Source organism: Lathyrus oleraceus, chromosome 1, assembly GCF_024323335.1.
Source record: "Lathyrus oleraceus cultivar Zhongwan6 chromosome 1, CAAS_Psat_ZW6_1.0, whole genome shotgun sequence".
Taxonomy (NCBI): domain Eukaryota; kingdom Viridiplantae; phylum Streptophyta; class Magnoliopsida; order Fabales; family Fabaceae; genus Lathyrus; species Lathyrus oleraceus.
Window position 1 is genome coordinate 324,762,497 of NC_066579.1, and position 15,912 is coordinate 324,778,408.

Genomic DNA, 15,912 nt, shown 5'->3' on the forward strand with positions numbered 1-15,912 from the left:
GTTGGGTTATCTTTTGAGAGTGATTTCTTGATCACCAAGCATGTTTTGCATTTGTATATCATTGCTTTCCATTTGTTTACTAACCAAAAGTACAAAAATATGTCATCTAACCTTTGCCTTGCAGATGAAGCAATCAACAGTCAAAATAGTCAGAGGCAGTCATTGAGCTATAGATGGTGGCCATTATGAAGAATTTGGGCACCATGATCATGCATAAGAGCTTATATGAACCATGACATCATTTTGAATCAAGATCTCAAATGGTAGAGGCTTGAATCTCATCAAGGCATTCTTCAGTCTACTGAAGCCCTAGCCAATCAACTGCAAAGTCAACTGTGGTTTTTGGAGGTGGGAAGTGATGGGAAATACTTTATTCATGTTCAAACAAGTCTCATTTGACATTTCAAACATCACCATTGAAGAAAATAAAGTCAGGTCAAAACGTTCCAAAAATAGAAAGTGACCTATAATTTGGAATTGCCAAAAATGGAAAGGTTTTCTCCTCAAGATTACATGACCAAAAATGCTTCAAATGAAATTTTGTTGAACATGAAAGTTGAAGATCTTTCTCTCCCCTTTCCAAAATGTCCAAGAAGATGAATTTCTCATTTGTGGTTGGAGAATTATGATCAAAACATGGCCAAGCAAATTTGAACTTCAAGAAGGCATAACTTTTGAACCATAAGGCCAAATGGAGTGGTTCTTTTTGCAACATTTTTCTCTAAATATGTACTATCCAAAACATGCATCACATATCATGCATTTCCATCACAAAAAATTGGATTTTTCATTTGAATTTTGGAGGGAAAATCCAAATTCAAAAATTGTGCATTGCTTTCACTTCCAACCAATTGCATTTGCCTCCAAACAGCATTTGAAACTCATTCCAAGCTAAAATCGTGCACTGTAGCATTGCATCACACATGTAAGGGTGTTTTGGCCAATTTGCAAAAACACTTCAATTTCACTAATCTCTTGGAATTAGCTTAAACATGGTTAACAAGCTTCATTAACAGAGCATATATAAGCATAATCCTAACAGAAAATCATAACCACAATTCATTTTTTCAGATCTCAAATTTTTGCTCTCAAATTTTTCTCAATTTTTTCTCTCATTTCTTGAAAGCAATTGTACAATCCTTGCTCAGTTCATCATCTAGCATCATCACTGGATCCATATTCAAGCCAAGAATCACTCCAATTCGTGCAAATTTGGAGCTGCTCGAAGTAAGAACAACAATGGTGAAATCTTGAATCTGTTGAATCGTGTCCAATTGAGCTGTGATCCTCCTTCCATTCAACTTCATAATCATTGTAGAAGAAGACTTTGAACATTGCAAGGCATAATTCCAGCTGGATCCGATTCTGTTGCTACAAGAGGTCACAAACTAATTCTCATAATCTTGATTTTCACTATGCTAATGTTATAGATCTTTGGTTGCTGAGTAGATTAAGCTTTAAATCGTGTGAATCCATGCTGTATTGAGCAAGATATGTTAGTTTGAACTTTTGATGTTGATTCTTTCTTGCTTCGATCTGTGCGCATATAATGTGTTTTTGATGGATTTGTTGTTGATTCTTGTTGCTTGATGTTAGATCTATAGGATGCTATGCTTAATTCATGTTTCTGGAGACTTTGATTTTTTCTGGAAAAGTGATGATGAAGATCATGAGGATCTTCATCGTGTTCATGTTTGCTGGAGATTACCTGCGGAATCTGTCATGACCTTCATAGCCTTTCCTGCGGATTTTCCCGCGTGTTCATCCGCGTTACCTGCGGATTATGGATCTGCATGCGCCTAGGGCTTGGTCCAAAACGACCGTGTTTAGCCTTGGCGCGCTTGGCATTTTAAATGTTAGCGTGGTTCGATTCCGGCCTACAACATTCTTCCAAAAGGCCATTTGCATTATTTCATTTCTTCATGTATCCATGTGCTATGCTCTTTCATGTTTTTTTTTTAATTTTTCTCTTCACTTAAAAAATCATAACTCCATAAATAATGATCCAAATCATGTGAGATTTTTTGCACTTTGTTTCTCATAATGTCTACTTTTTTTTGGCTATTTTTCCAGAATTTGTACACGGTTGAAAAATGTTTTAGCCTAGGGTTTGTGTATGCATATGCTATCTTGTACCTTGCTTGCCATTTTCTTTGTGAAATAATGATGGTTGATCCAATGAATCTGAAAATTGACATGCTTAAGCTAGACATCTTGCTGGTCATTTTGGTGTTGAGTTTGCATTTTTTGCATTTTTGGTTGTTGAGATATGATCTGTTTAATGTAGGTGTGACAATGTGCGTCACACCTTGGCTTGCTTGATTTGATGATTTTCTTTCCCATGCCAAATAAATGCCAAATGATGTGATTTTCTGCATGATGCTTCTTCTGGATGTTAGGATTGATTATGAATTTTTGTAGAATTTTTGGATCCATTTCTAATTTGTTTGAGATTTTCTTTGCAGGTTGACCATTGTTGAACTTTTGAAGAGTATTGAACTTCCATGATTGTGAAATGCTTATGCCTTATCATATGAGCTTGAAATTTTACACATGTTTTCTAGACACATTGAAGTTTATTGTGGCTTTGGTTTGAGTCATTTACATGTGTCATCTCTGTTTTAGGATTGCCTTAAGTTGATGTATCAATTTGTGCCTCCTTTGAGTTTGTTTGTGTTTACCTTGCCTTAGAGAATTTGATTGCCATGCTTATACTTGTCCAAATGCCTTGATTTTTGGTGTGTGGATCATTTGATGAGTTCTGTTTAGCCATGATTTTTTTTGAGATTTATTGAACAATTTTTGAATTGATGTGCATTTGTTCATTCTGTTGCTTCAATGTGCTTCCAATTTGCCTACCTTGACATGATTGATTTATGAAATGAATTTGGTTGATGCTATTGACATGAGACCTTTTGGATTGTGTTCTTAATTGGTTGAGTTTGATTCATGTCAATTTTCATGTTCTGTTTTGGATTATTTCTCCTTCTTTGACCCTAGGCCTTGTCCTAGTGGTTTGCCTCTCATGTTTGAGCTTGTTTTCAGGTTAAGAAGTACATGGCCATAAGGGGATTAATTCACATTGCTTGAGTTGGCTTATTTGATTGATATTGACTAACCTTGATTTGTTTTGTAGGATGCTTTTAGCTCATTTGAGTTGAGCTTGTGCCTTGCAATTTGTAGCCTTGCTTGTTTGATTGTGTATTGTCTGTTGACTATTGGATTATTTGTTTGACTTTTTGAGTTGTATATTGATTGAGTTGGATTGTTTTCAAGTACATTAGTTGCTTAAGTTCACTTTGAACTTGCTTTTGCTTGGTTGCTTAACCAATTAGGTATAATTTCTCTTCTCCATGTAGTCTGGAAGACCTGGCCTGTTATGTGGCTAGGCACCTGTCTGAAGTCCTCCTTGAGAGGCAATGCTTGTGATTGTTTACTTTTTGTGCCAAGAAGGAAAAGTCCTTTGATAAGGCAATTGGTAGATAAAAGAGATGTGTAGTCCATCTCCTACTATTCAGTGTGTCATCCCTTTGCTCACATTACATGTTGATGCATTGTGGATCTTAACCCAAGATCTATAGAGTCATTCACTTGTGGAGAGAGTTCCAACTTTCTGAACTCCCACACCTTCTATCATTCAAAGCTCTCCCAGACCAGGGATAAGAGCTATGAGGCACACCCCTCATATCCTTTTCATCCGCTTCACCTTAACTCTCAATGTTAAGGTTAAGAGCACAGCTTACCCCCATTCCAGTTGACTTTAAAGTCTAACCCTTGCTTGAGCCTAATTGCTTGTATATAGTGTGTGCTAACTGAATCATTGGTTGCTTATTGGTTCATCTGTACATGTTTGCTTGTTTGCCTTTGTGCATTTATTATCATTAATTGTTCATTATTGCATGATCATCATTTCATATCTTTGTGACACATCTTTGTTTGTCCATTGAGGAATCAGTTATAAGTCCATTTATTGGCCATTGATCCTATGATTTGGAAGGGTTTGAGTGTCAGACCATTTGTTGGCAACTAGTACCCTCTTTGCTTATTACTCTTGTTTGTTTGTTGTATGTGAGGATGCAATTGTAAGTCCATGTTGTTGGCATTTGTACTCCTATAATCATCCTTTGGAGATTGGTATAAGCCCAGATAGATTGGCATCTGATATCCATGTTTTGTTTTGCCTTGTGAGATTGGTATAAGTCCATTGATTGGCATCCGGTATCATTGTTTTGTTTTAGGAGATTGGTGTAAATCCATTGATTGGTATCCGGTATCCACCTTTGTTTGTGAGATTGGTGTAAGTCCATTGATTGGCATCCGGTATCACCTTGCTTTGTTCATTTGCTTACTTGCTTTGTTGCCTTATTCCAAAGGACACACTTGAATCATCTTCCATATGATTTCAAGAGGTGGACATCTAAGAAGTTTTACTTCCTCACCCTTCCATTTTTGTGTGTGTTTCCAAAACTCCCTTTTCACATGTTAATTCAAAACTTTGAACTATTGTGCAAACATTCTCATCTCTTTTCAAATTAGAAACCTAGGCTTTAGGCCTTTGACTTTTTCAAACTCCATTTCATAACACTTCTTTGAATTGAATTCTAATCATACTTTGACCATATTTTGTAAATACTCATAATCAATTAACTTCACTCATTCAATTGTTTTGTGGCTTTGTCCATTGTTGATATGTTTTCATACATTAGCCATAGGTTTCAATTATCATAGTGGTTGATATAAATCTCACCACATCCTTAGTGAGTTGATTGTGAGTCTTCCATACTTATTATAGGGTTAACCCCTCACTAGTATGTTGAAGCTATCCTCGCATGGTGGATTGTTGGTCTTGGTTGAGTTTTCTCCTGTTGATAATGAAAAGCCTTAGTGCTCTTGTTTTAAAATCAATTAACCTACCTTTTGGAAATCTTTTAGCCGAACTACGGCGTTTTGATCCTTACCTTCCATGGAAAGGCACGTAGGCAACGGGTTCATCCGTTCAAACACAAAAATAATAAAATTGTATATTCTTTTCTCATCTTCCCAATCATTGTTTGCATAATATGTCATAAACAAATCAACTTTTTATACAACAAGTGTGAAAAGGGCTCCCTAGGAGTACCTAGGACGTTTTGGGTGCCTAACACCTTCCCATTGCGTAATTAACCCCTTACCCAGATTCTCTGATCTTTTCATTAGTTTTCTATGTGTAAAACTTCTTAGGCTTTTGTTCGCTTTTTAGCCAATCCTTTGGATAAATAAAAGTGCGGTGGCGACTCGATTTCTTTGTATGCTTTGCTTTTGATTTAATCAATAAATCATAAAGTGGCGAATACACCGCTACAGAAAAGTGGCGACTCTGCTGAGGAAAACATTAGACCTTCCCTGGTGGTTTTGCCTACTTTTCACCATTGTTGTGTGATATTTGCTTATTTGTTATTTGACATATTTTTGTACAATTTGGGATAACTGTATTGATTGTAATGTTTGAATTGCTTGATATACAATTGCTGTTTGCTTTGGTGATCTCTGTGAGATGAGTTCTATACCCGAACTCGAGTGCACTCTAGGATAGGAGAATGGCATAGTCTTGTCGACTGGTGTGGAGTATTCCTTAGCCAGTTGACTTGCGAGTCCATTCACTTGGTGGAGGTCATGTTGGATTAATAATGTCACACAAGTTATTTGTGGTTAGGCATTATTCTTTCAATCATGCGCCTTAGAAGCCAAGGACCTTAGTTGACCAAGCCCATCTTGGCCTATTTTTAGGACGTAGTGCGGAGGTCGTTCAGATGTCAGATCTGATGCGATTGTTACACGATACTACACTCATAAGAGTCTCTCTTGAGAATATTCTTGGAATACGAGTATTCGTTCCTCCGATAATATCCAAAAGATGGGACGATGATTATGGGAACCTCTGGTAGAACATGTCTGGCAGGTTTAAACCCTAGTACACTCCCTTTGGGTGGTTCTTAACCGAGACTCCATGCTCGTGATTCTCAACAAACCCGTGATTCATGGTTGAGTCGTTCAGACACCCTTAATATCAATGGAACTTGGGCGTTGATAAGGTGCAAACCATAATCCGCCAAAATAGATGGTTGATATTAAGGATGATTGAGTCGGTTCATGTATTGTTAATATCAATGGAACTTGGGTGTTGATAAGGTGAAAACCATAATCCACCAAAATGGATGATTGATATTAGGGATACAATGAGATTTCCCATGACCTTTGTCTGGTGTGACTTGCTTGATCCTTGAGTGTGGTTGTTGCATTCATGCATTCATGCATTCATCTGCATTCATGTCATCAGAAAAAAGAAAAAATTTCAAGGAACTTAAAGGGTTTATTTGCAAAAAATTTCAGGCATGGAAAGACCAAAAAGGCATACAAAGAAGTACAGCTTTAGACAGCCCGATGTGAAAGAGTTAAGGAATTTGACATCTTATGTATTAGATCCCTTGGGTTTCAAAGCTCGCTATGGGAAGCTCCTGCCTCTGTTGACTACTCAGGTTGATGAGGGTTTGATGAGTACTTTGGCTCAGTTCTATGATCCTCTGTATCATTGCTTCTCTTTTCCGGACTTCCTGTTGTTGCCTACGCTTGAGGAGTATGCTCATCTTATTGGGATCCCGATTCTGGATCGGGTGCCGTTCAGTGGCCTAGAGAGTATTCAGACTTCTCGAGAGATTGCAAACTTGTTGCATATAGATGAAGCCTTGATTAAAGCTAGTATGACTACCAAAGGTGGAATTCAGGGTCTTCCTTCCGAGTTCCTCATCGCTCAAGCTACCGTTTATGGGAAGGCCAGGAGTGAGGATGCCTTTGAGGCTTTATTTGTGTTGCTCATCTATGGGTTGGTATTGTTCCCCAACATCGACAAATTCGTGGATGTGAACGCCATTAGGATCTTCTCAGTTCTTAATCCCGTTCCGACTCTGTTGGGTGATGCTTATGTCTCTTTGCATTTAAGGAATGCAAAGGGTGGAGGAGTCATTGTGTGCTATTTGCCTCTGTTGTATAAGTGGTTTATTTCTCACTTACCGCAGACGCTTGCTTTCAAGGAGAACAAGGGATGTCTACGGTGGTCTCAGAGACTTATGTCTCTCACTAATGATGATATCTCTTGGTATGATCGCGTGTATGATACTGTGTAGATCATTGATTATTGTGGTGAATTCCCTAATGTGCCCCTTCTTGGTACATGTGGTGGAATCAGCTACAATCCTATCTTAGCACGTCGTCAGCTTGGGTTCCCCCTAAAGGATAAACCTCATAACATCCTGTTAGAAGGTGTGTTCTTTCAGGAGGGTAAAGATCCCCAAGGCCTGAAAGCCAGATTTGTTCGCGCTTGGCGCAAGATTCAGAAGAAGGGTAGGAACGAATTGGGTCCGAAGAATTGCATTGCTTTGGAGCCATATACTTCTTCGGTCAGACAGAGAGCTGCCGAGTACCTTATGCCGTACGATTATCCGAGACCTACACCGTTGGTTGTGGCTGGGCCTTCAACCCTCCCTAACCAAGATGTAGAGGAGTTGAGAGAAGAAGACCTTTCACGTGCCTGGATCCGTGAAAGAGAAGAGTTGCTTCAGCAAATCAAGGAGAAGGACGCTTTGATCGAGTTTCTCGAGCATCAGGTGATCGACGATCCGAATGATACTTGGACTTCTCTGCTTCCTCAGTCTTCCAAGTTCTGGAAGAGGAAGTATGATCGACTTGCAAAGGAAAAAGCGGATATGGAAGCAGCCTATGAGAGAGAGATCAAGAAGTTGTGTGCATCTCGTCTTCCAGCATCCCGAGCTTCTAGGGATCCATAGGATGTCTATTTTCCTTTTCCCTTGTAATAATAAAAAATGTTGTACTTCTTTGTTTCAAAAATATATTTGAGGAGATATTTTCCATATGCTATTAAATGCTTAAATATTCAAAAATTAGCAAATAATACCCTAAGGGTTCCTTGAAAATAAAAACAAAGCATATGCACGAGCATTGCATGCATCATTTTTGCATAAGCAGGTGTCGTTCTTGGTCTTCTTGTTTGTGGCCTAACTCTGTGCTCTTCATTTATTTTGAAGACAAGCTGACTCACCGGTACTATACCAGAGCCAATTCTGCTAGAGTGATGGATCAATTGGAACAAGAGAACAGAGAGCTGAAGGAAGAGGTCGCTCGTTTGAGTGCTCTGATGGAGCAGTTTCTGTCTGCTCAAAACCAACCTTCTCCACCTCCTGCAACTCCTCCCCAGAGGACTATTATATCAGAAGTCGTCGCTCACCTGGTCATGTATGCCAGGAAAATGTCTACGCAAACTGATAATGATCAGCTTCTGATCCATTATTTCCAGGATAGTTTGTCCGGTGCGGCTCTTCGCTGGTATATGAGCCTTGATAGTGCAAACATCCGATCCTTCAACGATCTTGGCGAAGCCTTCGTCAAGCAGTATAAATACAATGTTGATATGGCGCCTGACCGTGATCAACTCAGGGCCATGTCTCAGAAGGATAAGGAGACATTTAAGGAGTACGCCCAGAGGTGACGAGAGCTGGCTGCTCAGATCACTCCTCCGCTAGAAGAGAAAGAAATGACTGAGATCTTTTTGAAGACTCTTAGCTCATTCTATTATGAGCAGATGGTTGCGAGCGCTCCCTCTGATACACCGAGATGGTGAACATGGGGATGCGTCTGGAGGAAGGAGTCCGTGAAGGACGTTTGAGTAAAGATGAGAGCTCTTCTAAACGGTATGGGGCGTTTAAGAAGAAAGATGGGGAGGCACATGCCGTGCAATCCCATGCTAAACTAAGAAGACCCTCTGTGCAGAGGAAGCCAGTACGTCGTACTAGCAATCAGCACCAAGTGGCTCATATAGCACCTGTTTTCAGAGATAATGCTCAGTATCAGCAGCCTAATCAGCATCAGCATCAACAACAACCTCAGCAGCAACATCGTCCACAGCAGCAGGCTTACCGGCCTCGTGGCAGTACCAGCAATCAGACCAATCTGAACTATGATAGGAAGAAGATCAGCTTCGATCCTATTCCTATGTCATACGCTGAATTGTATCCTTCCTTGTTTGAAAGGAAACTGGTTACTCCCAGGGATCCTCCAGCTGTGCCTGCTAACCCGCAATGGTGGTATAAGCCAGATCAACACTATGTTTATCACTCCAGTGCTCCGGGGCATAACATCGAGTATTGCTATCCATTGAAGACTAAGGTGCAAGACCTTATGAGATGCGGTATTCTGAGCTTCGAGGACTCAGGCCCCAATGTTACTAAGAACCCATTGCCCGAGCATGGGAAATCAGTGAACATGGTCCAGGGGTGCCCTAGGAAGTACAAAGTCAAGTATGTCAGTCATATTCGACAGTCATTGGTCGAGTTGCATCGTTTGCTGTGTCAATACAGCCATATGGAGCATGACCATGACAGGTGCCGCATCTGTTCTGTTAATCTACTGGGTTGTCGCCAAGTGCGAAGAGAGCTTCAAGAGCTGTTGAATGAAGGTACTATAGAGATTCTTCAGAACCGTAATGTTGATGAAGATGAACCAGAGGTGAATGTTATTTCTCCTGTGTTCAAGTTGCCTGAGCCTGTTGTCATTCGTTATGATGGCAGCAAGCCGAAGGTCTCTCCTTCTCTAATAATCAAGCCCGCAGGCCATGTGCCTTATTCCTCAGAGAGAGCAATTCCCTTCAGATATAATCCCGTTACTGTGGAAGATGGGAAGGAAGTGCCGTTGCCTTCAACCTCCGTGGTTAATATTGCTGACGTGAGCGGGTTGACCCGGAGTGGTCGCGTGTTTTCTGCACCCCCAAAGCATCATGTTGTTTCTGATTCTGCCGAGCGTCCGGTTGGGACTGCTGTGAATGTTCAGAACCCGGCACTTGCTGTTGTCAAACCCTCCTCTGTACAAAAGACTCCTGTTTCTTCTGTTGGCCCTAGTGGCACTGTGAATGAAGAATGTGATGAGATGCTGAGGCTCATCAAGAAGAGTGAGTACAATGTTGTAGACCAGCTTCTACAAACGCCATCCAAAATCTCCGTTTTATCTTTGCTGCTGAATTCAGAACCCCATAGGGAGGCTCTGCAGAAGGTTTTGGACCTGACATATGTTGATCACGACGTCACCATTGAACAGTTTGACAGTATAGTTGCAAACATTACTGCTTGCAACACTTTGAGTTTCTGTGACGCTGATCTCCCTGAGGAGGGACGAGACCACAACATGGCTTTACATATCCACCCATCTTATAGCTGTTGTAAGACCCCAATTTTCCAGATCACCTTTCAGGTTATGGATATCCACCCATCTTATAGCTGTTGTAAGACCCCAATTTTGTCCCTAAGATCCCTCATGGCATCATATCATACCATATCATTGCCTCAAGGATCTTTGTGCACCTTTGCTTCCCTCCTAGTGGGTGGGTTATCTTGTGAGTGTGGTTCTTGATCACCAAGCATGTTTTGCATTTGTATATCATTGCTTTTCATCTGTCTATTAACCAAAGGTACAAAAATATTGTCATCTAACCATGCTACTTGCAGATGAAGCCAGCTAGGTCAAATCAGTCAAAACAATCATTGAGCAATAGATGGTGGCCATTCTTGAAGAATTTGGGAACCATGATCATTCATCAAGAGTTCATATGAGTTGTGACATCATTTTGAATCAATATCTCAAGTGGTAGGGGCTTGGAATTCATCAGAACATGGCTCATTCAACCAAAACCCTAGCAAAGTCAACACAAGTCAACTGTGCATTTAATCAGTGATTTGATGGTAGGAATTGGTTTGAGAGGTCTCATTCATGTCCATACAAGCCTCATATAACATGTCAAACATCATCATTGAAGAATTTGAGGTCAGGCAAAAAGTTTCCAAAAATAGTAAGTTGACCTGTAATTGGAATTTGCCAAAAATGGAAAGTTCTTCTCCTCAAAATTACTTCATCATACAAGCTTTAAATTAATTTTTGTCCAACATGAAAGTTGAAGATCTTGTTCTCCCATTTCCAAAAAGTCCAAGAACACTCATTTCCCATGTGTGGTTGGCAAGTTATGATCAAATCATTCTCATGTTTTTTTGAACTTCAAAGTGAGATAACTTTCAAACCATTTGGCCAAATTGAGTGAGGTTTTTTGCTACAAGTCACATTTGATATGCTCTATCCAAATCCTTTATCACATTTCACCAAAAATCATCCAATCAAAATGGCCTTTTTCAAGTGCATTGAATTAAAAAAGGGAGAGGTGAAAAATTGACTTTCAAATTAAGCCTTGCCTACACATTCTACCAATTACAAATGTTCAAAAACCAAATTTGGGATGTGTTTAGGCCCATTTTAGCACTGTAGCATGCCATGCACATGCAACTTGAGTGTTTGTACCAATTGACCAAAACACCTTCATTTAAGCTAATTTCATTTACCATTTCACTAACCAAGCTTAAGCATTGCTAATCAGAAGTATATATTGCACATTTCAGACTGAAAACCCTAGCCACATTTTGACAAAACTCAGATTCAAATTTTTTCTCTCAAAACTCTCAATTCTTCACTTGGTTTTTTCTGAAAAAATTGCCAAAGAACTCGTGCTCTTGTGCATTGGTCCATCATCTACTATCATTTTGGAAGCTTTTACAAGCATCAATCTACAACTGTAGAGCTGTTTCCGTGGACTGTTGGAAGAAGCACCTCACATGGCAGTTTTTGATTTGAACACAATCAAGCAAGTTTGAGCCACGATTCACCATCCATACACCTTCTGGAGCTTGAAGGAACATCTGTTTCTACAATACACGGTCAAAGAACCACGAAAGCAACACTGTTCTTCAAATCAGGTGAACTTTCGAACCTTGCTATTCTTGAAATGTTGACATGCTTTGGATAGATCTTGCCTTGCTGGTTATACTGAACTTTTAATCGTGAAATTTCATCAAGTATTGTGAAAGTTATGTTGAAATGAAGTTTGGTTGTTAGACTTTATTTTGCTCGATTCATCCATGATAGTTTGATTTAGGTTAAAGCATTGTTGGATTATTGATGAGCATGATGAGATGAACACATTGGTATATTGTTTGTTGATTTTGGTTGCAAATTGTTCTTGCTGGAAAATCTGGAAAAGATGACGATGAACAAGCTTGAAACCCTAATTTTTTTCATGCCAGACCCGCGTTTGATCCTATGAACCTCGCTCTGCATGTGTTTCCCGTGTTTTTGGCCATGAAGTCAATCGCTGGCTGCCACGCCCTTAAGTGAAACGCGGCGTTTCACTTAAGTGGCTTCGTAATTACAAGTTTGCCACTACAGATTTTTAATTCATTTAAATCATTTTCTTTTTTTCAATTTTAATTTCATTTTGATCTTCAATCTTCAAAAATTCATAACTCTGCCAATACTTGTCCAAATTTGATGCAATTTTTTGTGAAATGCTCCTCATGATCTCTAGTTTATTATGGTGATTTTTTCCAGATTTTTTGCACGTGTAGATTTTAAAAATGCCTAGGGCTTGTTCATGTGTATCCATTTTGTGTATGCCATGCCATTTTGCTTGTGAAATGATGATACTTAATCCAATGCCTCTCAAATTTTTTGTGCTTAAAGTAGACATGTTCATGGTCATTTTGGTGTAGAGTTTGTGATTTTATCATTGCTGGTTGATACGATATGATTTTTGGAATAGAGGTGTGACAATTTGTGTCACACCATTCATGTCCAACTTCATGATTTTAATTACCATGCTTATTGAACTCAAAATGGTCTGGATTTTTTCATGAATATACTTATGGATGTTGAGAATACATGTGAAGTTTTCTGGAATTATTGATGGCATTTCCTATTTGATTGGAATTTTCTCCCGTACTTGGTCATTTGTTGATTTTTTTTGATGCATGTTTGTATTTGATTTGTCAAATTCTGGTTATTAATTGGATGGGTGTGAAATTTGGCATGAGTAATGTAGACATCTTGAAGTTTATCATGGCTTTGGTCCCATTCATTTATCATGTTTTGTTTCTGTTTTATGATTAATTGAAGTTGGTGCATGTTTTGATGCTTTGTATGAGTTTGCTTGAACTTGCTTTGACTTTCTGATTTTCATTGACCTACTTCCCTTGATCCAAATGAGCTGAAATTTGGTATGCTTATCATGTTATGGATGATGTTTGATCATGAATTATTTGAGGATTTATTGAAATGTTTGTGACTGGATTTGAGTGAAGTCTTTCTGTTGACTTCTTTGAGGTGCTATATGACATGCTTTGACCTAGTTTGTTTATGAAATGATAATGATGAATGATATGAATGTGAAACCACTTGGGTTTGTTTCTTAATTGTTTGAACTTGATTTTGGATAGCTTTCACTTGCTGTTTTGGATTTTTTATCTCCTTTTGACCCTAGGCTTGTCCTAGTGGTCTTGTTTCTCATGTTTGAGTTTGCTTTTCAGGTTAAGAAGCAAATGCTTTAAGGAAATTAATGCAAGTTAATTGAGTTTGGTTGATTATCATGAACTAACTTGTTTGTTTTGTAGGATGCTTAACTCATATGCTTTGAGCTTTGTGCTTTGCACATGGGATAGATTGTGTTGACTGTTGATCCTTATCTTATATTGGTTTTGAACTTGAGTTGTATACTGATTTTATTTGATTGATTTCAGGTACCATTAGTTGCTATTAGTTCTTTGAGAACTTGCATTGCTTTGCTTGATAGCATTTGGATTGAGGTAGAATCTCTTGTCTTCATGTAGTCTGGAAGACCTGGCCTGTTACTTGGCCAGGCAACTGTCTGAAGTCCTCCTTAAGAGGCAATGTTTGTGATTGTATAACTTTGTCCCCAAGCAGGTAAAGACCTCATGTGAGGCAATTGGTAGACAAAAGAGATATGTAGCCTATCTCCTACTATTCTGTGAGTCACTCACCTTGCTCACACCACATGTGTTGATGCATAGTGAGTAAAAACCCAAGATCTATCGAGTCTAATCTGTGGAGAGAGTTCCTACTTTCTGAACTCCCACACCTTCTATCATTTGAAGCTCTCCCTGACTAGGGATAAGAGCATGAGGCACACCCCTCATATCCTTTCATCTGCTTCACCTTGGCTCTCAATGTCAAGGTTAAGAGCATCATTAACCCTATTCCAGTTGGCTTCAATGCCTAACCCTTTGTATGAGCCTAATTGTTTGGTTATAGTGTGTGCTGAATGACTTTGGTTGACTGATTACTTAGTTTATTTGTACATGTCTGCTTGTATGCTTTGTGCATTTATCATCATTAATTGCTCATTAGTGCATGATCATTTCATTTGTCTTTGTGACACATCTTTGTTGTTTGCCCATTGAGGACAATTGTAAGACCATTCATTGGCCATTGTTCCTATGATATGGAAGTGAGTATAAGACCATTTCATTGGCCACTCATCTTCTCTTTGCTTGATGCATTTGTTTGTTGTATGTGAGGATGCAATTGTAAGTCCATGTAATTTGGCATTTGTTTTCCCATGATCATATGTTGGAGGTTAGAGTAAGCCCAGATAGATTGGCATCTGACATCCAAGTGTTTGCTTTGTTGTTGGAGATTGGTATATGTCCAGATAGATTGGCATCCGGTATCCACTTTTTATTTCTTTGTTGAGGAGATTGGTATAAGTCCATAGAGTGGCCTCTGATATCCAGTTTTGTTTTAGGAGATTGGTATAAGTCCAGTGATTGGCATCCGGCATCCGCTTTTGTTGACTTTCTTCTTTTCCTTTGCTTGTTTGATATTACTCATTGCCTATTCCAAAGGACACACTTGAATCATCTTCTATATGATTTCAAGAGGTGAACCTTCTAGGAAGTTTTACACTCCATCTTCATCCATTCATCCATTTGGTCCTAAACCTTTTCACACATTACTTTCAAAACTTGAGATAAATGTTGATCAAACATCTTCATGCTTTCAAATTAGAAACCTGGACCCTAAGTCCTTGACTTTTCAAACTCCATTTCATAATACTTGTTTTGAATCAATCTTAATCATACTCTGACCCTTCTTTTGTGAATAATCATAATCAATTAACTTCACCCATTCAATTGTTTTGTGGCGTTGTCCATTCTTGTTAAGTTTTCATACATTAGCCATAGGTTTGATTTATCCTAGTTGGTTGATGTTAATCTCGCCTATTTGTCCTTAGTTGATTGAATTGTAAGTCTTCATTGGTTATTATAGGGTTAACCCCTCACTAGCAAGTTGAAGCTTTTCTCACATGGTGGACTTGTTGTTGGTATAAGGTTGAGTTTTCTCCCGTGGATAACGTAAGACCTTAAGGCTTGTGTTTATAATTGAATCCACTAACTTTTGGAAATCTTTTAGCCGAACTACGGCGTTTTGATCCTTACCTTTCATGGAAGGTACGTAGGCAACGGGTTCATCCGTTCAAACACAAAAACAATAAAAATTATATATTCTTTGCTCATCATCCCAATCATGTTTGCACAATAAATATTTCATAACAAATAACAATTTAGTACAACAAGTGTGAAAAGGGCTCCCTAGGAGTACCTAGGACGTAGTGGGTGCCTAACACCTTCCCATTGCGTAATTTACCCCTTACCCAGACTCTCTGATCTTTTCATTAGTTTTCTATGTGTAAAACTTCTTAGGCTTTTGTTCGCTTTTTAGCCAGTCCTTTGGATAAATAAAAGTGCGGTGGCGACTCGATTCCTTGTATGCTTTGCTTTTGATTTAATCAATAAATCATATAGCGACAAATACACCGCTACAGAAAAGTGGCGACTCTGCTGGGGAATGAATATCCTTGGTGGTATTGCCTTCTTTTCACCCTTGTTGTGTGCTATATTGTAATTCGTTATATGACATATTTTTGTACCATTTGGGATAACTGTATTGATTGTAATGTTTGAATTGCTTGATATA